Below are 23,752 nucleotides of genomic sequence, written 5' to 3'. Positions count from 1 at the left end.
AGCACAAACCGTGTTTGATTTAGTGTTCCAACTACATGTATTCATATAGGAGAAAACAGAGTGATACCTAAAAATTAAAAATGTTACTGCCAACGAAAGGTTTAACCTAGAAGAACGAAATGTGGTGAGCCAAGTGGGATTGAGGTACTGATCATTACCTGAAATTGTCATCAAGATTGGGTGAAAAAATGTGTGCTGAGATTTAAGGAAACTCGTAGTTTTTTGGAAGCTTGGCAACCCCTTTCCATGAAAGTGATTTGCGCCAGTCTCTGCTTAGGGCTACATGAATAGGAAACAAACCATAGAGATAGAACATGGAACTACTTTATTGTGTCAAGTTTCAAAGAGCTAGCACAAACCGTGTTTGATTTAGTGTTCCAACTACATGTATTCATATAGGAGAAAACAGAGTGATACCTAAAAATTAAAAATGTTACTGCCAACGAAAGGTTTAACCTAGAAGAACGAAATTTGGTGAGCCACGTGGGATTGGGGTACTGATCATTACCTGAAAGTGTCATCAAGATTGGGTGAAAAAATGTGTGCTGAGATTTCAGGAAACTCGTAGTTTTTTGGAAGCTTGGCAACTCCTTACAATGAAAGAGATTTGCACAAGTCTCTGCTTAGGGCTACATCAATAGGAACCGAAATAGAACTTGGAACTACTTGGTTGTGTCAAGTTTCAAAGAGGTAGCACAAACCATGTTTTATCTAGAGTTCCAACTACATGTATCCATATAGGAGAAAACAGAGTGAAGCCTAAAAATTAAAACTGTTACTGCCAACGAACGGTTTAAACTAGAAGAACGAAATTTGGTGAGCCAAGTGGGATTGGGGTACTGATCATTACCTGAAAGTGTCATGAAGTTTGGTTGAAAAAAATGTGTGCTGAGATTTCAGGAAACTCGTAGTTTTTTGGAAGCTGGGCAACCCCTTTCCATGAAAGTGATTTGCGCCAGTCTCTGCTTTGGGCTACATCAATAGGAAACAAACCATAGAGAGAGAACTTGGAACTACTTGATTGTGTCAAGTTTCAAAGAGGTAGCACAAACCATGTTTGATTTAGAGTTCCAACTACATGTATCCATGTAGGAGAAAACAGAGTGAAACCTAAAAATTTAAACTGTTACTGCCAACGAACGGTTTAACCTAGAAGAACAGAATTTGGTGAGCCAAGTGGGATTGGGGTACTGATCATTACCTGAAAGTGTCATGAAGTTTGGTTGAAAAAAATGTGTGCGGAGATTTCAGGAAACTCGTAGTTTTTTGGAAGCTTGGCAACCCCTTTACATGAAAGTGATTTGTGCCAGTCTCTGCTTATGGCAACATCAATAGGAAACAAACAATAGAGATAGAACTTGGAACTACTTTATTGTGTCAAGTTTCAAAGAGGTAGCACAAACCGTGTTTGATTTAGCGTTCCAACTACATGTATCCATATAGGAGAAATCAGAGTGAAACCTAAATATTAAAATTGTTACTCCCAACGAACGGTTTAACCTAGAAGAACGAAATTTGGTGAGCCAAGTGGGATTGGGGTACTGATCAGTACCTAAAAGTGTCATCAAGATTGGGTGAAAAAATGTGTGCTGAGATTTCAGGAAACTCGTAGTTTTTTGGAAGCTTGGCAACCCCTTTCCATGAAAGTGGTTTGCGCCAGTCTCTGCTTAGGGCTACATCAATAGGAAACAAAACATAGAGATAGAACTTGGAACTACATTATTGTGTAAAGTTATAAAGAGCTAGCACAAACCGTGTTTGATTTAGATTTCCAACTACATGTATCCATGTAGGAGAAAACAGAGTGAAACCTAAAAATTAAAACTGTTACTGCCAACAAACGGTTTAACCTAGAAGAACGAAATTTGTTGAGCCAAGTGCGATTGGGGTACTGATCATTACCTGAAAGTGTCATCAAGATTCGGTGAAAAAATGTGTGCTGAGATTTCAGGAAACTCGTAGTTTTTTGGAAGCTTGGCAACCCCATTCAATGAAAGTGATTTGCGCCAGTCTCTGCTTAGGGCTACATCAATAGGAAACAAACCATAGGGATAGAACTTGGAACTACTTTATTGTGTCAAGTTTCAAACAGCTAGCACAAACCGTGTTTGATTTAGAGTTCCAACTACATGTATCCATGTAGGAGAAAACAGAGTGAAACCTAAAAATTAAAACTGTTACTGCCAACGAACGGTTTAACCTAGAAGTACAAAATGTGGTGAGCCAAGTGGGATTGGGGTACTGATCATTACCTGAAAGTGTCATCAAGATTGGGTGAAAAAATGTGTGCTGAGATTTCAGGAAACTCGTAGTTTTTTGGAAGCTTGGCAACCCCTTTCCATGAAAGTGATTTGCGCCAGTCTCTGCTTAGGGCTACATCAATAGGAAAGAAACTATAGAGATAGTACTTGGAACTACTTGGTTGTGTCAAGTTTCAAAGAGATAGCACAAACCGTGTTTGATTTAGAGTTCCAAATACATGTATCCACATATGAGAAATCAGAGTGAAACCTAAAAATTAAAACTGTTACTGCCAACGAACGGTTTAAAATAGAAGAACGAAATTTGGTGAGCCAAGTGGGATTGGGCTACTGATCATTACCTGAAAGTGGTAGCAAGATTGAGTGAAAAAATGTGTGCTGAGATTTCAGGAAAATCGTAGTTTTTTGGAAGCTTGGCAACCCCTTTCCATGAAAGTGATTTGCGCCAGTGTCTGCTTAGGGCTACATTAATAGGAAACAAACCATAGTGATAGAATATGGAACTACTTGATTGTGTCAAGTTTCAAAGAGGTAGCACAAACCGTGTTTGATTTAGAGTTCCAACTACATGTATCCATATAGGAGAAAACAGAGTGAAAAATAAAAATTAAAACTGTTACTGCCAACGAACGGTTTAACCTAGAAGAACGAAATTTGGTGAGCCAAGTGGGATTGGGGTACTGATCATTACCTGAAAGTGTCATCAAGATTGGGTGAAAAAATGTGTGCTGAGATTTCAGGAAACTCGTAGTTTTTTGGAAGCTTGGCTACCCCTTTCCATGAAAGTGATTTGCGCCAGTCTCTGCTTAGGGCTACATCAATACGAAACAAACAATAGAGATAGAACTTGGAACTACTTTATTGTGTCAAGTTTCAAAGAGGTAGCACAAACCGTGTTTGATTTAGCGTTCCAACTACATGTATCCATATAGGAGAAATCAGAGTGAAACCTAAAAATTAAAATTGTTACTCCCAACGAACGGTTTAACCTAGAAGAACAAAATTTGGTGAGCCAAGTGGGATTGGGGTACTGATCAGTACCTAAAAGTGTCATCAAGATTGGGTGAAAAAATGTGTGCTGAGATTTCAGGAAACTCGTAGTTTTTTGGAAGCTTGGCAACCCCTTTCCATGAAAGTGATTTGCGCCAGTCTCTGCTTTGGGCTACATCAATAGGAAAGAAACCATAGAGATAGAACTTGGAACTACTTGATTGTGTCAAGTTTCCAAGAGCTAGCACAAACCGTGTTTGATTTAGTGTTCCAACTACATGTATCCATATAGGAGAAAACAGAGTGAAACCTAAAAATTAAAAGTGTTACTGCCAACGAACGGTTTAACCTAGAAGAACGAAATGTGGTGAGCCAAGTGGGATTGAGGTACTGATCATTACCTGAAATTGTCATCAAGATTGGGTGAAAAAATGTGTGCTGAGATTTAAGGAAACTCGTAGTTTTTTGGAAGCTTGGCAACCCCTTTCCATGAAAGTGATTTGCGCCAGTCTCTGCTTAGGGCTACATGAATAGGAAACAATCCATAGAGATAGAACATGGAACTACTTTATTGTGTCAAGTTTCAAAGAGCTAGCACAAACCGTGTTTGATTTAGTGTTCCAACTACATGTATTCATATAAGAGAAAACAGAGTGATACCTAAAAATTAAAAATGTTACTGCCAACGAACGGTTTAACCTAGAAGAACGAAATTTGGTGAGCCACGTGGGATTGGGGTACTGATCATTACCTGAAAGTGTCATCAAGATTGGGTGAAAAAATGTGTGCTGAGATTTCAGGAAACTCGTAGTTTTTTGGAAGCTTGGCAACTCCTTACAATGAAAGTGATTTGCACAAGTCTCTGCTTAGGGCTACATCAATAGGAACCGAAATAGAACTTGGAACTACTTGGTTGTGTCAAGTTTTAAAGAGGTAGCACAAACCATGTTTTATCTAGAGTTCCAACTACATGTATCCATATAGGACAAAACAGAGTGAAGCCTAAAAATTAAAACTGTTACTGCCAACGAACGGTTTAACCTAGAAGAACGAAATTTGGTGAGCCAAGTGGGATTGGGGTACTGATCATTACCTGAAAGTGTCATGAAGTTCGGTTGAAAAAAATGTGTGCTGAGATTTCAGGAAACTCGTAGTTTTTTGGAAGCTTGGCAACTCCTTACAATGAAAGTGATTTGCACAAGTCTCTGCTTAGGGCTACATCAATAGGAACCGAAATAGAACTTGGAACTACTTGGTTGTGTCAAGTTTCAAAGAGGTAGCACAAACCATGTTTTATCTAGAGTTCCAACTACATGTATCCATATAGGAGAAAACAGAGTGAAACCTAAAAATTAAAACTGTTACTGCCAACGAACGGTTTAACCTAGAAGAACGAAATTTGGTGAGCCAAGTGGGATTGGGGTACTGATCATTACCTGAAAGTGTCATGAAGTTCGGTTGAAAAAAATGTGTGCTGAGATTTCAGGAAACTCGTAGTTTTTTGGAATCTTGGCAACCCCTTTCAATGAAAGTGATTTGCGCCAGTCTCTGCTTAGGGCTACATCAATAGGAAACAAACCATAGAAATAGAACTTGGAACTACTTTATTGTGTCAAGTTTCAAACAGCTAGCACAAACCGTGTTTGATTTAGAGTTCCAACTACATGTGTCCATGTAGGAGAAAACAGAGTGAAACCTAAAAATTAAAACTTTTACTGCCAACGAACGGTTTAAACTAGAAGAACGAAATGTGGTGAGCCAAGTGGGATTGGGGTACTGATCATTACCTGAAAGTATCATGAAGTTTGGTTGAAAAACATGTGTGCGGAGATTTCAGGAAACTCGTAGTTTTTTGGAAGCTTGGCAACCCCTTTACATGAAAGTGATTTGCGCCAGTCTCTGCTTAGGGCAACATCAATAGGAAACAAACAATAGAGATAGAACTTGGAACTACTTTATTGTGTCAAGTTTCAATGAGGTAGCACAAACCGTGTTTGATTTAGCGTTCCAACTACATGTATCCATATAGGAGAAATCAGAGTGAAACCTAAAAATTAAAATTGTTACTGCCAACGAACGGTTTAACCTAGAAGAACGAAATTTGGTGAGCCAAGTGGGATTGGGGTACTGATCAGTACCTAAAAGTGTCATCAAGATTGGGTGAAAAAATGTGTGCTGAGATTTCAGGAAACTCGTAGTTTTTTGGAAGCTTGGCAACCCCTTTCCATGAAAGTGGTTTGCGCCAGTCTCTGCTTAGGGCTACATCAATAGGAAACAAAACATAGAGATAGAACTTGGAACTACATTATTGTGTAAAGTTATAAAGAGCTTGCACAAACCATGTTTGATTTAGAGTTCCAACTACATGTATCCATGTAGGAGAAAACAGAGTGAAACCTAAAAATTAAAACTGTTATTGCCAACGAACGGTTTAACCTAGAAGAACGAAATGTGGTGAGCCAAGTGGGATTGGGTTACTGATCATTACCTGAAAGTGTCATCAAGACTGGGTGAAAAAATGTGTGCTGAGATTTCAGGAAACTCGTAGTTTTTTGGAAGGTTGGCAACCCCTTTCCATGAAAGTGATTTGCGCCAGTCTCTGCTTTGGGCTACATCAATAGGAAACAAACCATAGAGATACAACTTGGAACTACTTGATTGTGTCAAGTTTCAAAGAGGTAGCACAAACCATGTTTGATTTAGAGTTCCAACTACATGTATCCATATAGGAGAAAACAGAGTGAAATCTAAAAATTAAAACTGTTACTGCCAACGAACGGTTTAACCTAGAAGAATGAAATTTGGTGAGCCAAGTGGGACTGGGGTACTGATCATTACCTGAAAGTGTCATGAAGTTTGGGTGAAAAAATGTGTGCTGAGATTTCAGGAAACTCGTAGTTTTTTGGAAGCTTGGCAACTCCTTTCAATGAAAGTGATTTGCACCAGTCTCTGCTTCGGGCTACATCAATAGGAAACAAACCATAGAGATACAACTTGGAACTACTTGATTGTGTCAAGTTTCCAAGAGCTAGCACAAACCGTGTTTGATTTAGTGTTCCAACTACATGTATCCATATAGGAGAAAACAGAGTGAAACCTAAAAATTAAAAGTGTTACTGCCAACGAACGGTTTAACCTAGAAGAACGAAATGTGGTGAGCCAAGTGGGATTGAGGTACTGATCATTACCTGAAATTGTCATCAAGATTGGGTGAAAAAATGTGTGCTGAGATTTAAGGAAACTCGTAGTTTTTTGGAAGCTTGGCAACCCCTTTCCATGAAAGTGATTTGCGCCAGTCTCTGCTTAGGGCTACATGAATAGGAAACAAACCATAGAGATAGAACATGGAACTACTTTATTGTGTCAAGTTTCAAAGAGCTAGCACAAACCGTGTTTGATTTAGTGTTCCAACTACATGTATTCATATAGGAGAAAACAGAGTGATACCTAAAAATTAAAAATGTTACTGCCAACGAAAGGTTTAACCTAGAAGAACGAAATTTGGTGAGCCACGTGGGATTGGGGTACTGATCATTACCTGAAAGTGTCATCAAGATTGGGTGAAAAAATGTGTGCTGAGATTTCAGGAAACTCGTAGTTTTTTGGAAGCTTGGCAACTCCTTACAATGAAAGAGATTTGCACAAGTCTCTGCTTAGGGCTACATCAATAGGAACCGAAATAGAACTTGGAACTACTTGGTTGTGTCAAGTTTCAAAGAGGTAGCACAAACCATGTTTTATCTAGAGTTCCAACTACATGTATCCATATAGGAGAAAACAGAGTGAAGCCTAAAAATTAAAACTGTTACTGCCAACGAACGGTTTAACCTAGAAGAACGAAATTTGGTGAGCCAAGTGGGATTGGGGTACTGATCATTACCTGAAAGTGTCATGAAGTTTGGTTGAAAAAAATGTGTGCTGAGATTTCAGGAAACTCGTAGTTTTTTGGAAGCTGGGCAACTCCTTTCCATGAAAGTGATTTGCGCCAGTCTCTGCTTTGGGCTACATCAATAGGAAACAAACCATAGAGAGAGAACTTGGAACTACTTGATTGTGTCAAGTTTCAAAGAGGTAGCACAAACCATGTTTGATTTAGAGTTCCAACTACATGTATCCATGTAGGAGAAAACAGAGTGAAACCTAAAAATTTAAACTGTTACTGCCAACGAACGGTTTAACCTAGAAGAACAGAATTTGGTGAGCCAAGTGGGATTGGGGTACTGATCATTACCTGAAAGTGTCATGAAGTTTGGTTGAAAAAAATGTGTGCGGAGATTTCAGGAAACTCGTAGTTTTTTGGAAGCTTGGCAACCCCTTACATGAAAGTGATTTGTGCCAGTCTCTGCTTATGGCAACATCAATAGGAAACAAACAATAGAGATAGAACTTGGAACTACTTGATTGTGTCAAGTTTCAAAGAGGTAGCACAAACCGTGTTTGATTTAGCGTTCCAACTACATGTATCCATATAGGAGAAATCAGAGTGAAACCTAAAAATTAAAATTGTTACTCCCAACGAACGGTTTAACCTAGAAGAACGAAATTTGGTGAGCCAAGTGGGATTGGGGTACTGATCAGTACCTAAAAGTGTCATCAAGATTGGGTGAAAAAATGTGTGCTGAGATTTCAGGAAACTCGTAGTTTTTTGGAAGCTTGGCAACCCCTTTCCATGAAAGTGGTTTGCGCCAGTCTCTGCTTAGGGCTACATCAATAGGAAACAAAACATAGAGATAGAACTTGGAACTACATTATTGTGTAAAGTTATAAAGAGCTAGCACAAACCGTGTTTGATTTAGATTTCCAACTACATGTATCCATGTAGGAGAAAACAGAGTGAAACCTAAAAATTAAAACTGTTACTGCCAACAAACGGTTTAACCTAGAAGAACGAAATTTGTTGAGCCAAGTGCGATTGGGGTACTGATCATTACCTGAAAGTGTCATCAAGATTCGGTGAAAAAATGTGTGCTGAGATTTCAGGAAACTCGTAGTTTTTTGGAAGCTTGGCAACCCCATTCAATGAAAGTGATTTGCGCCAGTCTCTGCTTAGGGCTACATCAATAGGAAACAAACCATAGGGATAGAACTTGGAACTACTTTATTGTGTCAAGTTTCAAACAGCTAGCACAAACCGTGTTTGATTTAGAGTTCCAACTACATGTATCCATGTAGGAGAAAACAGAGTGAAACCTAAAAATTAAAACTGTTACTGCCAACGAACGGTTTAACCTAGAAGTACAAAATGTGGTGAGCCAAGTGGGATTGGGGTACTGATCATTACCTGAAAGTGTCATCAAGATTGGGTGAAAAAATGTGTGCTGAGATTTCAGGAAACTCGTAGTTTTTTGGAAGCTTGGCAACCCCTTTCCATGAAAGTGATTTGCGCCAGTCTCTGCTTAGGGCTACATCAATAGGAAAGAAACTATAGAGATAGTACTTGGAACTACTTGGTTGTGTCAAGTTTCAAAGAGATAGCACAAACCGTGTTTGATTTAGAGTTCCAAATACATGTATCCACATATGAGAAATCAGAGTGAAACCTAAAAATTAAAACTGTTACTGCCAACGAACGGTTTAAAATAGAAGAACGAAATTTGGTGAGCCAAGTGGGATTGGGCTACTGATCATTACCTGAAAGTGGTAGCAAGATTGAGTGAAAAAATGTGTGCTGAGATTTCAGGAAAATCGTAGTTTTTTGGAAGCTTGGCAACCCCTTTCCATGAAAGTGATTTGCGCCAGTGTCTGCTTAGGGCTACATTAATAGGAAACAAACCATAGTGATAGAATATGGAACTACTTGATTGTGTCAAGTTTCAAAGAGGTAGCACAAACCGTGTTTGATTTAGAGTTCCAACTACATGTATCCATATAGGAGAAAACAGAGTGAAAAATAAAAATTAAAACTGTTACTGCCAACGAACGGTTTAACCTAGAAGAACGAAATTTGGTGAGCCAAGTGGGATTGGGGTACTGATCATTACCTGAAAGTGTCATCAAGATTGGGTGAAAAAATGTGTGCTGAGATTTCAGGAAACTCGTAGTTTTTTGGAAGCTTGGCTACCCCTTTCCATGAAAGTGATTTGCGCCAGTCTCTTCTTAGGGCTACATCAATAGGAAACAAACAATAGAGATAGAACTTGGAACTACTTTATTGTGTCAAGTTTCAAAGAGGTAGCACAAACCGTGTTTGATTTAGCGTTCCAACTACATGTATCCATATAGGAGAAATCAGAGTGAAACCTAAAAATTAAAATTGTTACTCCCAACGAACGGTTTAACCTAGAAGAACAAAATTTGGTGAGCCAAGTGGGATTGGGGTACTGATCAGTACCTAAAAGTGTCATCAAGATTGGGTGAAAAAATGTGTGCTGAGATTTCAGGAAACTCGTAGTTTTTTGGAAGCTTGGCAACCCCTTTCCATGAAAGTGATTTGCGCCAGTCTCTGCTTTGGGCTACATCAATAGGAAGGAAACCATAGAGATAGAACTTGGAACTACTTGATTGTGTCAAGTTTCAAAGAGGTAGCACAAACCGTGTTTGATTTAGAGTTCCAACTACATGTATCCATGTAGGAGAAAACAGAGTGAAACCTAAAAATTAAAACTGTTACTGCCAACGAACGGTTTAACCTAGAAGAACGAAATGTGGTGAGCCAAGTGGGATTGAGGTACTGATCATTACCTGAAATTGTTATCAAGATTGGGTGAAAAAATGTGTGCTGAGATTTAAGGAAACTCGTAGTTTTTTGGAAGCTTGGCAACCCCTTTACATGAAAGTGATTTGCGCCAGTCTCTGCTTAGGGCTACATGAATAGGAAACAATCCATAGAGATAGAACATGGAACTACTTTATTGTGTCAAGTTTCAAAGAGCTAGCACAAACCGTGTTTGATTTAGTGTTCCAACTACATGTATTCATATAAGAGAAAACAGAGTGATACCTAAAAATTAAAAATGTTACTGCCAACGAACGGTTTAACCTAGAAGAACGAAATTTGGTGAGCCACGTGGGATTGGGGTACTGATCATTACCTGAAAGTGTCATCAAGATTGGGTGAAAAAATGTGTGCTGAGATTTCAGGAAACTCGTAGTTTTTTGGAAGCTTGGCAACTCCTTACAATGAAAGTGATTTGCACAAGTCTCTGCTTAGGGCTACATCAATAGGAACCGAAATAGAACTTGGAACTACTTGGTTGTGTCAAGTTTTAAAGAGGTAGCACAAACCATGTTTTATCTAGAGTTCCAACTACATGTATCCATATAGGACAAAACAGAGTGAAGCCTAATAATTAAAACTGTTACTGCCAACGAACGGTTTAACCAAGAAGAACGAAATTTGGTGAGCCAAGTGGGATTGGGGTACTGATCATTACCTGAAAGTGTCATGAAGTTCGGTTGAAAAAAATGTGTGCTGAGATTTCAGGAAACTCGTAGTTTTTTGGAATCTTGGCAACCCCTTTCAATGAAAGTGATTTGCGCCAGTCTCTGCTTAGGGCTACATCAATAGGAAACAAACCATAGAAATAGAACTTGGAACTACTTTATTGTGTCAAGTTTCAAACAGCTAGCACAAACCGTGTTTGATTTAGAGTTAAAACTACATGTGTCCATGTAGGAGAAAACAGAGTGAAAACTAAAAATTAAAACTTTTACTGCCAACGAACGGTTTAAACTAGAAGAACGAAATGTGGTGAGCCAAGTGGGATTGGGGTACTGATCATTACCTGAAAGTGTCATGAAGTTTGGTTGAAAAAAATGTGTGCGGAGATTTCAGGAAACTCGTAGTTTTTTGGAAGCTTGGCAACCCCTTTACATGAAAGTGATTTGTGCCAGTCTCTGCTTATGGCAACATCAATAGGAAACAAACAATAGAGATAGAACTTGGAACTACTTTATTGTGTCAAGTTTCAAAGAGGTAGCACAAACCGTGTTTGATTTAGCGTTCCAACTACATGTATCCATATAGGAGAAATCAGAGTGAAACCTAAAAATTAAAATTGTTACTCCCAACGAACGGTTTAACCTAGAAGAACGAAATTTGGTGAGCCAAGTGGGATTGGGGTACTGATCAGTACCTAAAAGTGTCATCAAGATTGGGTGAAAAAATGTGTGCTGAGATTTCAGGAAACTCGTAGTTTTTTGGAAGCTTGGCAACCCCTTTCCATGAAAGTGGTTTGCGCCAGTCTCTGCTTAGGGCTACATCAATAGGAAACAAAACATAGAGATAGAACTTGGAACTACATTATTGTGTAAAGTTATAAAGAGCTAGCACAAACCGTGTTTGATTTAGAGTTCCAACTACATGTATCCATGTAGGAGAAAACAGAGTGAAACCTAAAAATTAAAACTGTTACTGCCAACGAACGGTTTAACCTAGAAGAACGAAATGTGGTGAGCCAAGTGGGATTGGGGTACTGATCATTACCTGAAAGTGTCATCAAGACTGGGTGAAAAAATGTGTGCTGAGATTTCAGGAAACTCGTAGTTTTTTGGAAGGTTGGCAACCCCTTTCCATGAAAGTGATTTGCGCCAGTCTCTGCTTTGGGCTACATCAATAGGAAACAAACCATAGAGACAGAACTTGGAACTACTTTATGGTGTCAAGTTTCAAAGAGGTAGCACAAACCGTGTTTGATTTAGAGTTCCAACTACATGTATCCATATAGGAGAAATCATTGTGAAACCTAAAAATTAAAACTGTTACTGCCAACGAATGGTTTAACCTAGAATAACGAAATTTGGTGAGCCAAGTGGGATTGGGGTACTGATCATTACCTGAAAGTGTCATCAAGTTTGGGTGAAAAAATGTGTGCTGAGATTTCAGGAAACTCGTAGTTTTTAGGAAGATTGGCCACCCCTTTCCATGAAAATGATTTGCGCCTGTCTCTGCTTAGGGTTACATCAATAGGAAACAAACCATAGAGATACAACTTGGAACTACTTGATTGTGTCAAGTTTCAAAGAGGTAGCACAAACCGTGTTTGATTTAGAGTTCCAACTACATGTATCCATATAGGAGAAAACAGAGTGAAATCTAAAAATTAAAACTGTTACTGCCAACGAACGGTTTAACCTAGAAGAATGAAATTTGGTGAGCCAAGTGGGACTGGGTTACTGATCATTACCTGAAAGTGTCATGAAGTTTGGGTGAAAAAATGTGTGCTGAGATTTCAGGAAACTCGTAGTTTTTTGGAAGCTTGGCAACTCCTTTCAATGAAAGTGATTTGCACCAGTCTCTTCTTCGGGCTACATCAATAGGAAACAAACCATAGAGATACAACTTGGAACTACTTGATTGTGTCAAGTTTCCAAGAGCTAGCACAAACCGTGTTTGATTTAGTGTTCCAACTACATGTATCCATATAGGAGAAAACAGAGTGAAACCTAAAAATTAAAAGTGTTACTGCCAACGAACGGTTTAACCTAGAAGAACGAAATGTGGTGAGCCAAGTGGGATTGAGGTACTGATGATTACCTGAAAGTGTCATCAAGATTGGGTGAAAAAATGTGTGCTGAGATTTAAGGAAACTCGTAGTTTTTTGGAAGCTTGGCAACCCCTTTCCATGAAAGTGATTTGCGCCAGTCTCTGCTTAGGGCTACATGAATAGGAAACAAACCATAGAGATAGAACATGGAACTACTTTATTGTGTCAAGTTTCAAAGAGCTAGCACAAACCGTGTTTGATTTAGTGTTCCAACTACATGTATTCATATAGGAGAAAACAGAGTGATACCTAAAAATTAAAAATGTTACTGCCAACGAACGGTTTAACCTAGAAGAACGAAATTTGGTGAGCCACGTGGGATTGGGGTACTGATCATTACCTGAAAGTGTCATCAAGATTGGGTGAAAAAATGTGTGCTGAGATTTCAGGAAACTCGTAGTTTTTTGGAAGCTTGGCAACTCCTTACAATGAAAGTTATTTGCACAAGTCTCTGCTTAGGGCTACATCAATAGGAACCGAAATAGAACTTGGAACTACTTGGTTGTGTCAAGTTTCAAAGAGGTAGCACAAACCATGTTTTATCTAGAGTTCCAAGTACATGTATCCATATAGGAGAAAACAGAGTGATGCCTAAAAATTAAAACTGTTACTGCCAACGAACGGTTTAACCTAGAAGAACGCAATTTGGTGAGCCAAGTGGGATTGGGGTACTGATCATTACCTGAAAGTGTCATGAAGTTCGGTTGAATAAAATGTGTGCTGAGATTTCAGGAAAATCGTAGTTTTTTGGAATCTTGGCAACCCCTTTCAATGAAAGTGATTTGCGCCAGTCTCTGCTTATTGCTACATCAATAGGAAACAAACCATAGAAATAGACCTTGGAACTACTTTATTGTGTCAAGTTTCAAACAGCTAGCACAAACCGTGTTTGATTTAGAGTTCAAACTACATGTGTCCATGTAGGAGAAAACAGAGTGAAACCTAAAAATTAAAACTTTTACTGCCAACGAACGGTTTAAACTAGAAGAACGAAATGTGGTGAGCCAAGTGGGATTGGGGTACTGATCATTACCTGAAAGTGTCATGAAGTTTGGTTGAAAAAAATGTGTGTGGAGATTTCAGGAAACTCGTAGTTTTTTGGAAGCTTGGCAACCCCTTTACATGAAAGTGATTTGTGCCAGTCTCTGCTTATGGCAACATCAATAGGAAACAAACAATAGAGATAGAACTTGGAACTACTTTATTGTGTCAAGTGTCAAAGAGGTAGCACAAACCGTGTTTGATTTAGCGTTCCAACTACATGTATCCATATAGGAGAAATCAGAGTGAAACCTAAAAATTAAAATTGTTACTGCCAACGAACGGTTTAACCTAGAAGAACGAAATTTGGTGAGCCAAGTGGGATTGGGGTACTGATCAGTACCTAAAAGTGTCATCAAGATTAAGTGAAAAAATGTGTGCTGAGATTTCAGGAAACTCGTAGTTTTTTGGAAGCTTGGCAACCCCTTTCCATGAAAGTGGTTTGCGCCAGTCTCTGCTTAGGGCTACATCAATAGGAAACAAAACATAGAGATAGAACTTGGAACTACATTATTGTGTAAAGTTATAAAGAGCTAGCACAAACCGTGTTTGATTTAGAGTTCCAACTACATGTATCCATGTAGGAGAAATCAGAGTGAAACCTAAAAATTAAAACTGTTACTGCCAACGAACGGTTTAACCTAGAAGAACGAAATGTGGTGAGCCAAGTGGGATTGGGGTACTGATCATTACCTGAAAGTGTCATCAAGACTGGGTGAAAAAATGTGTGCTGAGATTTCAGGAAACTCGTAGTTTTTTGGAAGGTTGGCAACCCCTTTCCATGAAAGTGATTTGCGCCAGTCTCTGCTTTGGGCTACATCAATAGGAAACAAACCATAGAGATAGAACTTGGAACTACTTTATGGTGTCAAGTTTCAAAGAGGTAGCACAAACCGTGTTTGATTTAGAGTTCCAACTACATGTATCCATATAGGAGAAATCAGAGTGAAACCTAAAAATTAAAACTGTTACTGAAAACGAATGGTTTAACCTAGAATAACGAAATTTGGTGAGCCAAGTGGGATTGGGGTACTGATCATTACCTGAAAGTGTCATCAAGATTGGGTGAAAAAATGTGTGCTGAGATTTCAGGAAACTCGTAGTTTTTAGGAAGCTTGGCCACCCCTTTCCATGAAAATGATTTGCGCCTGTCTCTGCTTAGGGTTACATCAATAGGAAACAAACCATAGAGATAGAACTTGGAACTACTTGATTGTGTCAAGTTTCAAAGAGGTAGCACAAACCGTGTTTGATTTAGAGTTCCAACTACATGTATCCATATAGGAGAAAACAGAGTGAAATCTAAAAATTAAAACTGTTACTGCCAACGAACGGTTTAACCTAGAAGAATGAAATTTGGTCAGCCAAGTGGGACTGGGGTACTGATCATTACCTGAAAGTGTCATGAAGTTTGGGTGAAAAAATGTGTGCTGAGATTTCAGGAAACTCGTAGTTTTTTGGAAGCTTGGCAACTCCTTTCAATGAAAGTGATTTGCACCAGTCTCTTCTTCGGGCTACATCAATAGGAAACAAACCATAGAGATACAACTTGGAACTACTTGATTGTGTCAAGTTTCCAAGAGCTAGCACAAACCGTGTTTGATTTAGTGTTCCAACTACATGTATCCATATAGGAGAAAACAGAGTGAAACCTAAAAATTAAAAGTGTTACTGCCAACGAACGGTTTAACCTAGAAGAACGAAATGTGGTGAGCCAAGTGGGATTGAGGTACTGATGATTACCTGAAAGTGTCATCAAGATTGGGTGAAAAAATGTGTGCTGAGATTTAAGGAAACTCGTAGTTTTTTGGAAGCTTGGCAACCCCTTTCCATGAAAGTGATTTGCGCCAGTCTCTGCTTAGGGCTACAATAGGAAACAAACCATAGGAATAGAACTTGGAACTACTTTATTGTGTCAAGTTTCAAACAGCTAGCACAAACCGTGTTTGATTTAGAGTTCCAACTACATGTGTCCATGTAGGAGAAAACAGAGTGAAACCTAAAAATTAAAACTTTTACTGCCAACGAACGGTTTAAACTAGAAGAACGAAATGTGGTGAGCCAAGTGGGATTGGGGTACTGATCATTACCTGAAAGTGTCATGAAGTTTGGTTGAAAAAAATGTGTGCGGAGATTTCAGGAAACTCGTAGTTTTTTGGAAGCTTGGCAAACCCTTTCCATGAAAGTGATTTGCGCCAGTCTCTGCTTTGGGCTACATCAATAGGAAACAAACCATAGAGATAGAACTTGGAACTACTTTATTGTGTCAAGTTTCAAAGAGGTAGCACAAACCGTGTTTGATTTAGAGTTCCAACTACATGTATCCATATAGGAGAAATCAGAGTGAAACCTAAAAATCAAAACTGTTACTGCCAACGAAAGGTTTAACCTAGAAGAACGAAATTTGGTGAGCCAAGTGGGATTGGGGTACAGATCATTACCTGAAATTGTCATCAAGTTTGGGTGAAAAAATGTGTGCTGAGATTTCAGGAAACTCGTAGTTTTTTGGAAGCTGGGCAACCCCTTTCCATGAAAGTGATTTGCGCCAGTCTCTGCTTTGGGCTACATCAATAGGAAACAAACCATAGAGATAGAACTTGGAACTACTTGATTGTGTCAAGTTTCAAAGAGGTAGCACAAACCGTGTTTGATTTAGAGTTCCAACTACATGTATCCATGTAGGAGAAAACAGAGTGAAACCTAAAAATTTAAACTGTTACTGCCAACGAACGGTTTAACCTAGAAGAACGAAATGTGGTGAGCCAAGTGGGAATGGGGTACTGATCATTACCTGAAAGTGTCATGAAGTTTGGTTGAAAAAATGTGTGCAGAGATTTCAGGAAACTCGTAGTTTTTTGGAAGCTTGGCAACCCCTTTACATGAAAGTGATTTGTGCCAGTCTCTGCTTAGGGCAACATCAATAGGAAACAAACAATAGAGATAGAACTTGGAACTACTTTATTGTGTCAAGTTTCAAAGAGGTAGCACAAACCGTGTTTGATTTAGTGTTCCAACTACATGTATCCATATAGGAGAAATCAGAGTGAAACCTAAAAATTAAAATTGTTACTCCCAACGAACGGTTTAACCTAGAAGAACAAAATTTGGTGAGCCAAGTGGGATTGGGGTACTGATCAGTACCTAAGAGTGTCATCAAGATTGGGTGAAAAAATGTGTGCTGAGATTTCAGGAAACTCGTAGTTTTTTGGAAGCTTGGCAACCCCTTTACATGAAAGTCATTTGGCCAGTCTCTGCTTAGGGCTCCATCAATAGGGAACAAACCATAGACATAGAACTTGGAACTACTTTATTGTGTCAAGTTTCAAGGAGGTAGCACAAACCGTGTTTGATTTTGAATTCCAACTACATGTATCCATACAGGAGAAAACAGAGTGAAACCTAAAAATTAAAACTGTTACTGCCAATGAACGGTTTAACCTAGAAGAACGAAATTTGTTGAGCCAAGTGCGATTGGGGTACTGATCATTACCTGAAAGTGTCATCAAGATTCGGTGAAAAAATGTGTGCTGAGATTTCAGGAAACTCGTAGTTTTTTGGAAGCTTGGCAACCCCATTCAATGAAAGTGATTTGCGCCAGTCTCTGCTTAGGGCTACATCAATAGGAAACAAACCATAGGGATAGAACTTGGAACTACTTTATTGTGTCAAGTTTCAAACAGCTAGCACAAACCGTGTTTGATTTAGAGTTCCAACTACATGTATCCATATAGGAGAAATCAGAGTGAAACCTAAAAATTAAAATTGTTACTCCCAACGAACGGTTTAACCTAGAAGAACAAAATTTGTTAAGCCAAGTGGGATTGGGGTACTAATCAGTACCTAAAAGTGTCATCAAGATTGGGTGAAAAAATGTGTGCTGAGATTTCAGGAAACTCGTAGTTTTTTGGAAGCTTGGCAACCCCATTCAATGAAAGTGATTTGCGCCAGTCTCTGCTTAGGGCTACATCAATAGGAAACAAACCATAGGGATAGAACTTGGAACTACTTTATTGTGTCAAGTTTCAAACAGCTAGCACAAACCGTGTTTGATTTAGAGTTCCAACTACATGTATCCATGTAGGAGAAAACAGAGTGAAACCTAAAAATTAAAACTGTTACTGCCAACGAACGGTTTAACCTAGAAGAACGAAATGTGGTGAGCCAAGTGGGATTGGGGTACTGATCATTACCTGAAAGTGTCATGAAGTTTGGGTGAAAAACTGTGTGCTGAAATTTCATGAAAATCGTAGTTTTTTGGAAGCTTGGCAACCCCTTTCCATGAAAGTGATTTGCGCCAGTCTCTGCTTAGGGCTACATGAATAGGAAGCAAACCATAGAGATAGAAATTGGAACTACTTGATAGTGTCAAGTTTCAAAGAGTGAGCACAAACCGTCTTTGATTTAGAGTTCCAACTACACGTATCCATATAGGAGAAAACAGAGTGAAACCTAAAAATTAAAACTGTTACTGCCAACGAACGGTTTAACCTAGAAGAACGAAATTTGGTAAGCCAAGTGGGATTGGGGTAGTGATTATTATCTGAAAGTGTCATCAAGATTGGGTGAAAAAATGTGTGCTGAGATTTCAGGAAACTCGTAGTTTTTTGGAAGCTTGGCAACCCCTTTCCATGAAAGTGATTTGGCCAGTCTCTGCTTAGGGCTACATCAATAGGAAACAAACCATAGAGATAGAACTTGGAACTACTTTATTGTGTCAAGTTTCAAGGAGGTAGCACAAACCGTGTTTGATTTTGAATTCCAACTACATGTATCCATATAGGAGAAAACAGAGTGAAACCTAAAAATTAAAACTGTTACTGCCAATGAACGGTTTAACCTAGAAGAACGAAATTTGGTGAGCCAATTGCGATTGGGGTACTGATCAATACCTGAAAGTGTCATCAAGATTGGGTGAAAAAATGTGTGCTGAGATTTCAGGAAACTCGTAGTTTTTTGGAAGCTTGGCAACCCCTTTCCTTGAAAATGATTTGCGCCAGTCTCTGCTTAGGTTTACATCAATAGGAAACAAACCATAGAGATAGAACTTGGAACTACATGATTGTGTCAAGTTTCAAAGAGCTAGCACAAACCGTCTTTGATTTAGAGTTCCAACTACATGTATCCATATAGGAGAAAACAGAGTGAAACCTAAAAATTAAAACTTTACTGCCAACGAACGGTTTAACCTAGAAGAACGAAATTTGGTGTACTAAGTCGTATTGGGGTACTGATCATTACCTGAAAGTGTCATCAAGATTGGGTGAAAAAATGTGTGCTGAGATTTCAGGAAACTCGTAGTTTTTTGGAAGCTTGGCTACCCCTTTCCATGAAAGTGATTTGCGCCAGTCTCTGCTTAGGGCTACATCAATGGGAAACAAACCATAGAGATAGAACTTGGAACTACTTGATTGTGTCAAGTTTCAAAGAGCTAGCAAAGACCTTGTTTGATTTAGAGTTCCAACTACATGTATCCATATAGGAGAAAACAGAGTGAAACCTAAAAATTAAAACTGTTACTGCCAACGAACCTTTAACCTAGAAGAACGAAATTTGGTGAGCCAAGTGGGATTGGGGTACTGATCATTACCTGAAAGTGTCATCAAGATTGGGTGAAAAAATGTGTGCTGAGATTTCAGGAAAATCGTAGTTTTTTGGAAGCTTGGCAACCCCTTTCCATTAAAGTGATTTGCGCCAGTCTCTGCTTAGGGCTACATCAATAGGAAACAAACCATAGAGATAGAACTTGGAACTACTTGATTGTGTCAAGTTTCAAAGAGGTAGCACAAACAGTGTTTGATTTAGAGTTCCAACTACATGTATACATATAGGAGAAAACAGAGTGAAACCTAAAAATTAAAACTGTTACTGCCAACGAACGGTTTAAAATAGAAGAACGAAATTTGGTGAGCCAAGTGTGATTGGGTTACTGATCATTACCTGAAAGTGGTAGCAAGATTGGGTGAATAAATGTGTGCTGAGATTTCAGGAAAATCGTAGTTTTTTGGAAGCTTGGCAACCCCTTTCCATGAAAGTGATTGGCGCCAGTCTCTGCTTAGGGCTACATCAATAGGAAACAATCCATAGAGATAGAACTTGGAACTACTTGATTGTGTCAAGTTTCAAAGAGCTAGCACAAACCGACTTTGATTTAGAGTTCCAACTACATGTATGCATATAGGAGAAAACAGAGTGAAACCTAAAAATTAAAACTGTTACTGCCAACGAACGGTTTAACCTAGAAGAACGAAATTTGGTGAGCCAAGTGGGATTGGGGTACTGATCGTTACCTGAAAGTGTCATCAAGATTGAGTGAAAAAATGTGTGCTGAGATTTCAGGAAACTCGTAGATTTTTGGAAGCTTGGCAACCCCTTTCCATGAAAGTGATTTGCGCCAGTCTCTGCTTAGGGCTACATGAATAGGAAACAAACCATAGAGATAGAACTTGGAACTACTTGATTGTCTCAAGTTTCAAAGAGCTAGCACAAACATTCTTTGATTTAGAGTTCCAACTACACGTATCCATATAGGAGAAAACAGAGTGAAACCTAAAATTAAAACTGTTACTGCCAAAAACGGTTTAACCTAGAAGAACGAAATTTGGTGTGCCAAGTCGGATTGGGGTACTGATCATTACCTGAAAGTGTCATCAAGATTGGGTGAAAAAATGTGTGCTGAGATTTCAGGAAACTCGTAGTTTTTTGGAAGCTTGGCTACCCCTTTCCATGAAAGTGATTTGCGCCAGTCTCTGCTTAGGGCTACATCAATAGGAAACAAACCATAGAGATAGAACTTGGAACTACTTGATTGTGTCAAGTTTCAAAGAGGTAGCACAAACCGTGTTTTATATAGAGTTCCAACTACATGTATCCATATAGGAGAAAACAGAGTGAAACCTAAAAATTAAAACTGTTACTGCCAACGAACGTTTAACCTAGAAGAACGAAATTTGGTGAGCCAAGTGGGATTGGGGTACTGATCATTACCTGAAAGTGTCATCAAGATTGGGTGAAAAAATGTGTGCTGAGATTTCAGGAAAATCGTAGTTTTTTGGAAGCTTGGCAACCCCTTTCCATGAAAGTGATTTGCGCCAGTCTCTGCTTAGGGCTACATCAATAGGAAACAATCCATAGAGATAGAACTTGGAACTACTTGATTGTGTCAAGTTTCAAAGAGCTAGCACAAACCGACTTTGATTTAGAGTTCCAACTACATGTATGCATATAGGAGAAAACAGAGTGAAACCTAAAAATTAAAACTGTTACTGCCAACGAACGGTTTAACCTAGAAGAACGAAATTTGGTGAGCCAAGTGGGTTGGGGTACTGATCGTTACCTGAAAGTGTCATCAAGATTGAGTGAAAAAATGTGTGCTGAGATTTCAGGAAACTCGTAGTTTTTTGGAAGCTTGGCAACCCCTTTCCATGAAAGTGATTTGCGCCAGTCTCTGCTTAGGGCTACATGAATAGGAAACAAACCATAGAGATAGAACTTGGAACTACTTGATTGTCTCACGTTTCAAAGAGCTAGCACAAACCTTCTTTGATTTAGAGTTCCAACTACACGTATCCATATAGGAGAAAACAGAGTGAAACCTAAAAATTAAAACTGTTACTGCCAACAAACGGTTTAACCTAGAAGAACGAAATTTGGTGTGCCAAGTCGGATTGGGGTACTGATCATTACCTGAAAGTGTCATCAAGATTGGGTGAAAAAATGTGTGCTGAGATTTCAGGAAACTCGTAGTTTTTTGGAAGCTTGGCTACCCCTTTCCATAAAAGTGATTTGCGCCAGTCTCTGCTTAGGGCTACATCAATAGGAAACAAACCATAGAGATAGAACTTGGAACTACTTGATTGTGTCAAGTTTCAAAGAGGTAGCACAAACCGTGTTTTATATAGAGTTCCAACTACATGTATCCATATAGGAGAAAACAGAGTGAAACCTAAAAATTAAAACTGTTACTGCCAACGAACGTTTAACCTAGAAAAACGAAATTTGGTGAGCCAAGTGAGATTGGGGTACTGATCATTACCTGAAAGTGTCATCAAGATTGGGTGAAAAAATGTGTGCTGAGATTTCAGGAAAATCTTAGTTTTTTGGAAGCTTGGCAACCCCTTTCCATGAAAGTGATTGGCGCCAGTCTCTGCTTAGGGCTACATCAATAGGAATCAACCATAGAGATAGAACTTGGAACTACTTGATTGTGTCAAGTTTCAAAGAGGTAGCACAAACCGTGTTTGATTTAGAGTTCCAACTACATGTATCCATATAGGAGAAAACAGAGTGAAACCTAAAAATTAAAACTGTTACTGCCAACGAACGGTTTAAAATAGAAGAACGAAATTTGGTGAGCCAAGTGGGATTGGGGTACTGATCGTTACCTTAGAGTGTCATCAAGATTGAGTGAAAAAATATGTGCTGAGATTTCAGGAAACTCGTAGTTTTTTGGAAGCTTGGCAACCCCTTTCCTTGAAAGTGATTTGCGCCAGTCTCTGCTTAGGGCTACATGAATAGGAAACAAACCATAGAGATAGAACTTGGAACTACTTGATTGTGTCAAGTTTCAAAGAGCTAGCACAAACCGTCTTTGATTTAGAGTTCCAACTACACGTATCCATATAGGAGAAAACAGAGTGAAACCTAAAAATTAAAACTGTTACTGCCAACGAATGGTTTAACCTAGAAGAACGAAATTTTTTGTGCCAAGTCGGATTGGGGTACTGATCTTTACCTGAAAGTGTCATCAAGATTGGGTGAAAAAATGTGTGCTGAGATTTCAGGAAACTCGTAGTTTTTTGGAAGCTTTTCTACCCCTTTCCATGAAAGTGATTTGCGCCAGTCTCTGCTTAGGGCTACATCAATAGGAAACAAACCATAGAGATAGAACTTGGAACTACTTGATTGTGTCAAGTTTCAAAAAGGTAGCACAAACCGTGTTCGATTTAGAGTTCCAAATACATGTATCCATATAGGAGAAAACAGTGTGAAACCTAAAAATTAAAACTGTTACTGCCAACGAACGGTTTAACCTAGAAGAACGAAATTTGGTGAGCCAAGTGGGATTGGGGTACTGATCATTACCTGAAAGTGTCATCAAGATTGGGTGAAAAAATGTGTGCTGAGATTTCAGGAAACTCGTAGTTTTTTGGAAGCTTGGCTACCCCTTTCCATGAAAGTGATTTGCGCCAGTCTCTGCTTAGGGCTACATCAATAGGAAACAAACCATAGAGATAGAACTTGGAACTACTTGATTGTGTCAAGTTTCAAAGAGGTAGCACAAACCGTGTTTTATATAGAGTTCCAACTACATGTATCCATATAGGAGAAAACAGAGTGAAATCTAAAAATTAAAACTGTTACTGCCAACGAACGTTTAACCTAGAAGAACGAAATTTGGTGAGCCAAGTGGGATTGGGGTACTGATCATTACCTGAAAGTGTCATCAAGATTGGGTGAAAAAATGTGTGCTGAGATTTCAGGAAAATCGTAGTTTTTTGGAAGCTTGGCAACCCCTTTCCATTAAAGTGATTTGCGCCAGTCTCTGCTTAGGGCTACATCAATAGGAAACAAACCATAGAGATAGAACTTGGAACTACTTGATTGTGTCAAGTTTCAAAGAGGTAGCACAAACTGTGTTTGATTTAGAGTTCCAAATACATGTATCCATATAGGAGAAAACAGAGTGAAACCTAAAAATTAAAACTGTTACTGCCAACGAACGGTTTAACCTAGAAGAACGAAATTTGGTGAGCCAAGTGGGATTGGGGTACTGATCATTACCTGAAAGTGTCATGAAGTTTGGGTGAAAAAATGTGTGCTGATATTTCAGGAAACTCGTAGTTTTTTGGAAGCTTGGCAACTCCTTTCAATGAAAGTGATTTGCACCAGTCTCTGCTTAGGGCTACATCAATAGGAAAGAAACTATCGAGATAGTACTTGGAACTACTTGGTTGTGTCAAGTTTCAAAGAGGTAGC

This window comes from Spermophilus citellus (assembly GCF_964194105.1).
Source record: "Spermophilus citellus genome assembly, chromosome: 15".
Classification (NCBI taxonomy): Eukaryota; Metazoa; Chordata; class Mammalia; order Rodentia; family Sciuridae; genus Spermophilus; species Spermophilus citellus.
This window is presented reverse-complemented; position numbering follows the sequence as displayed.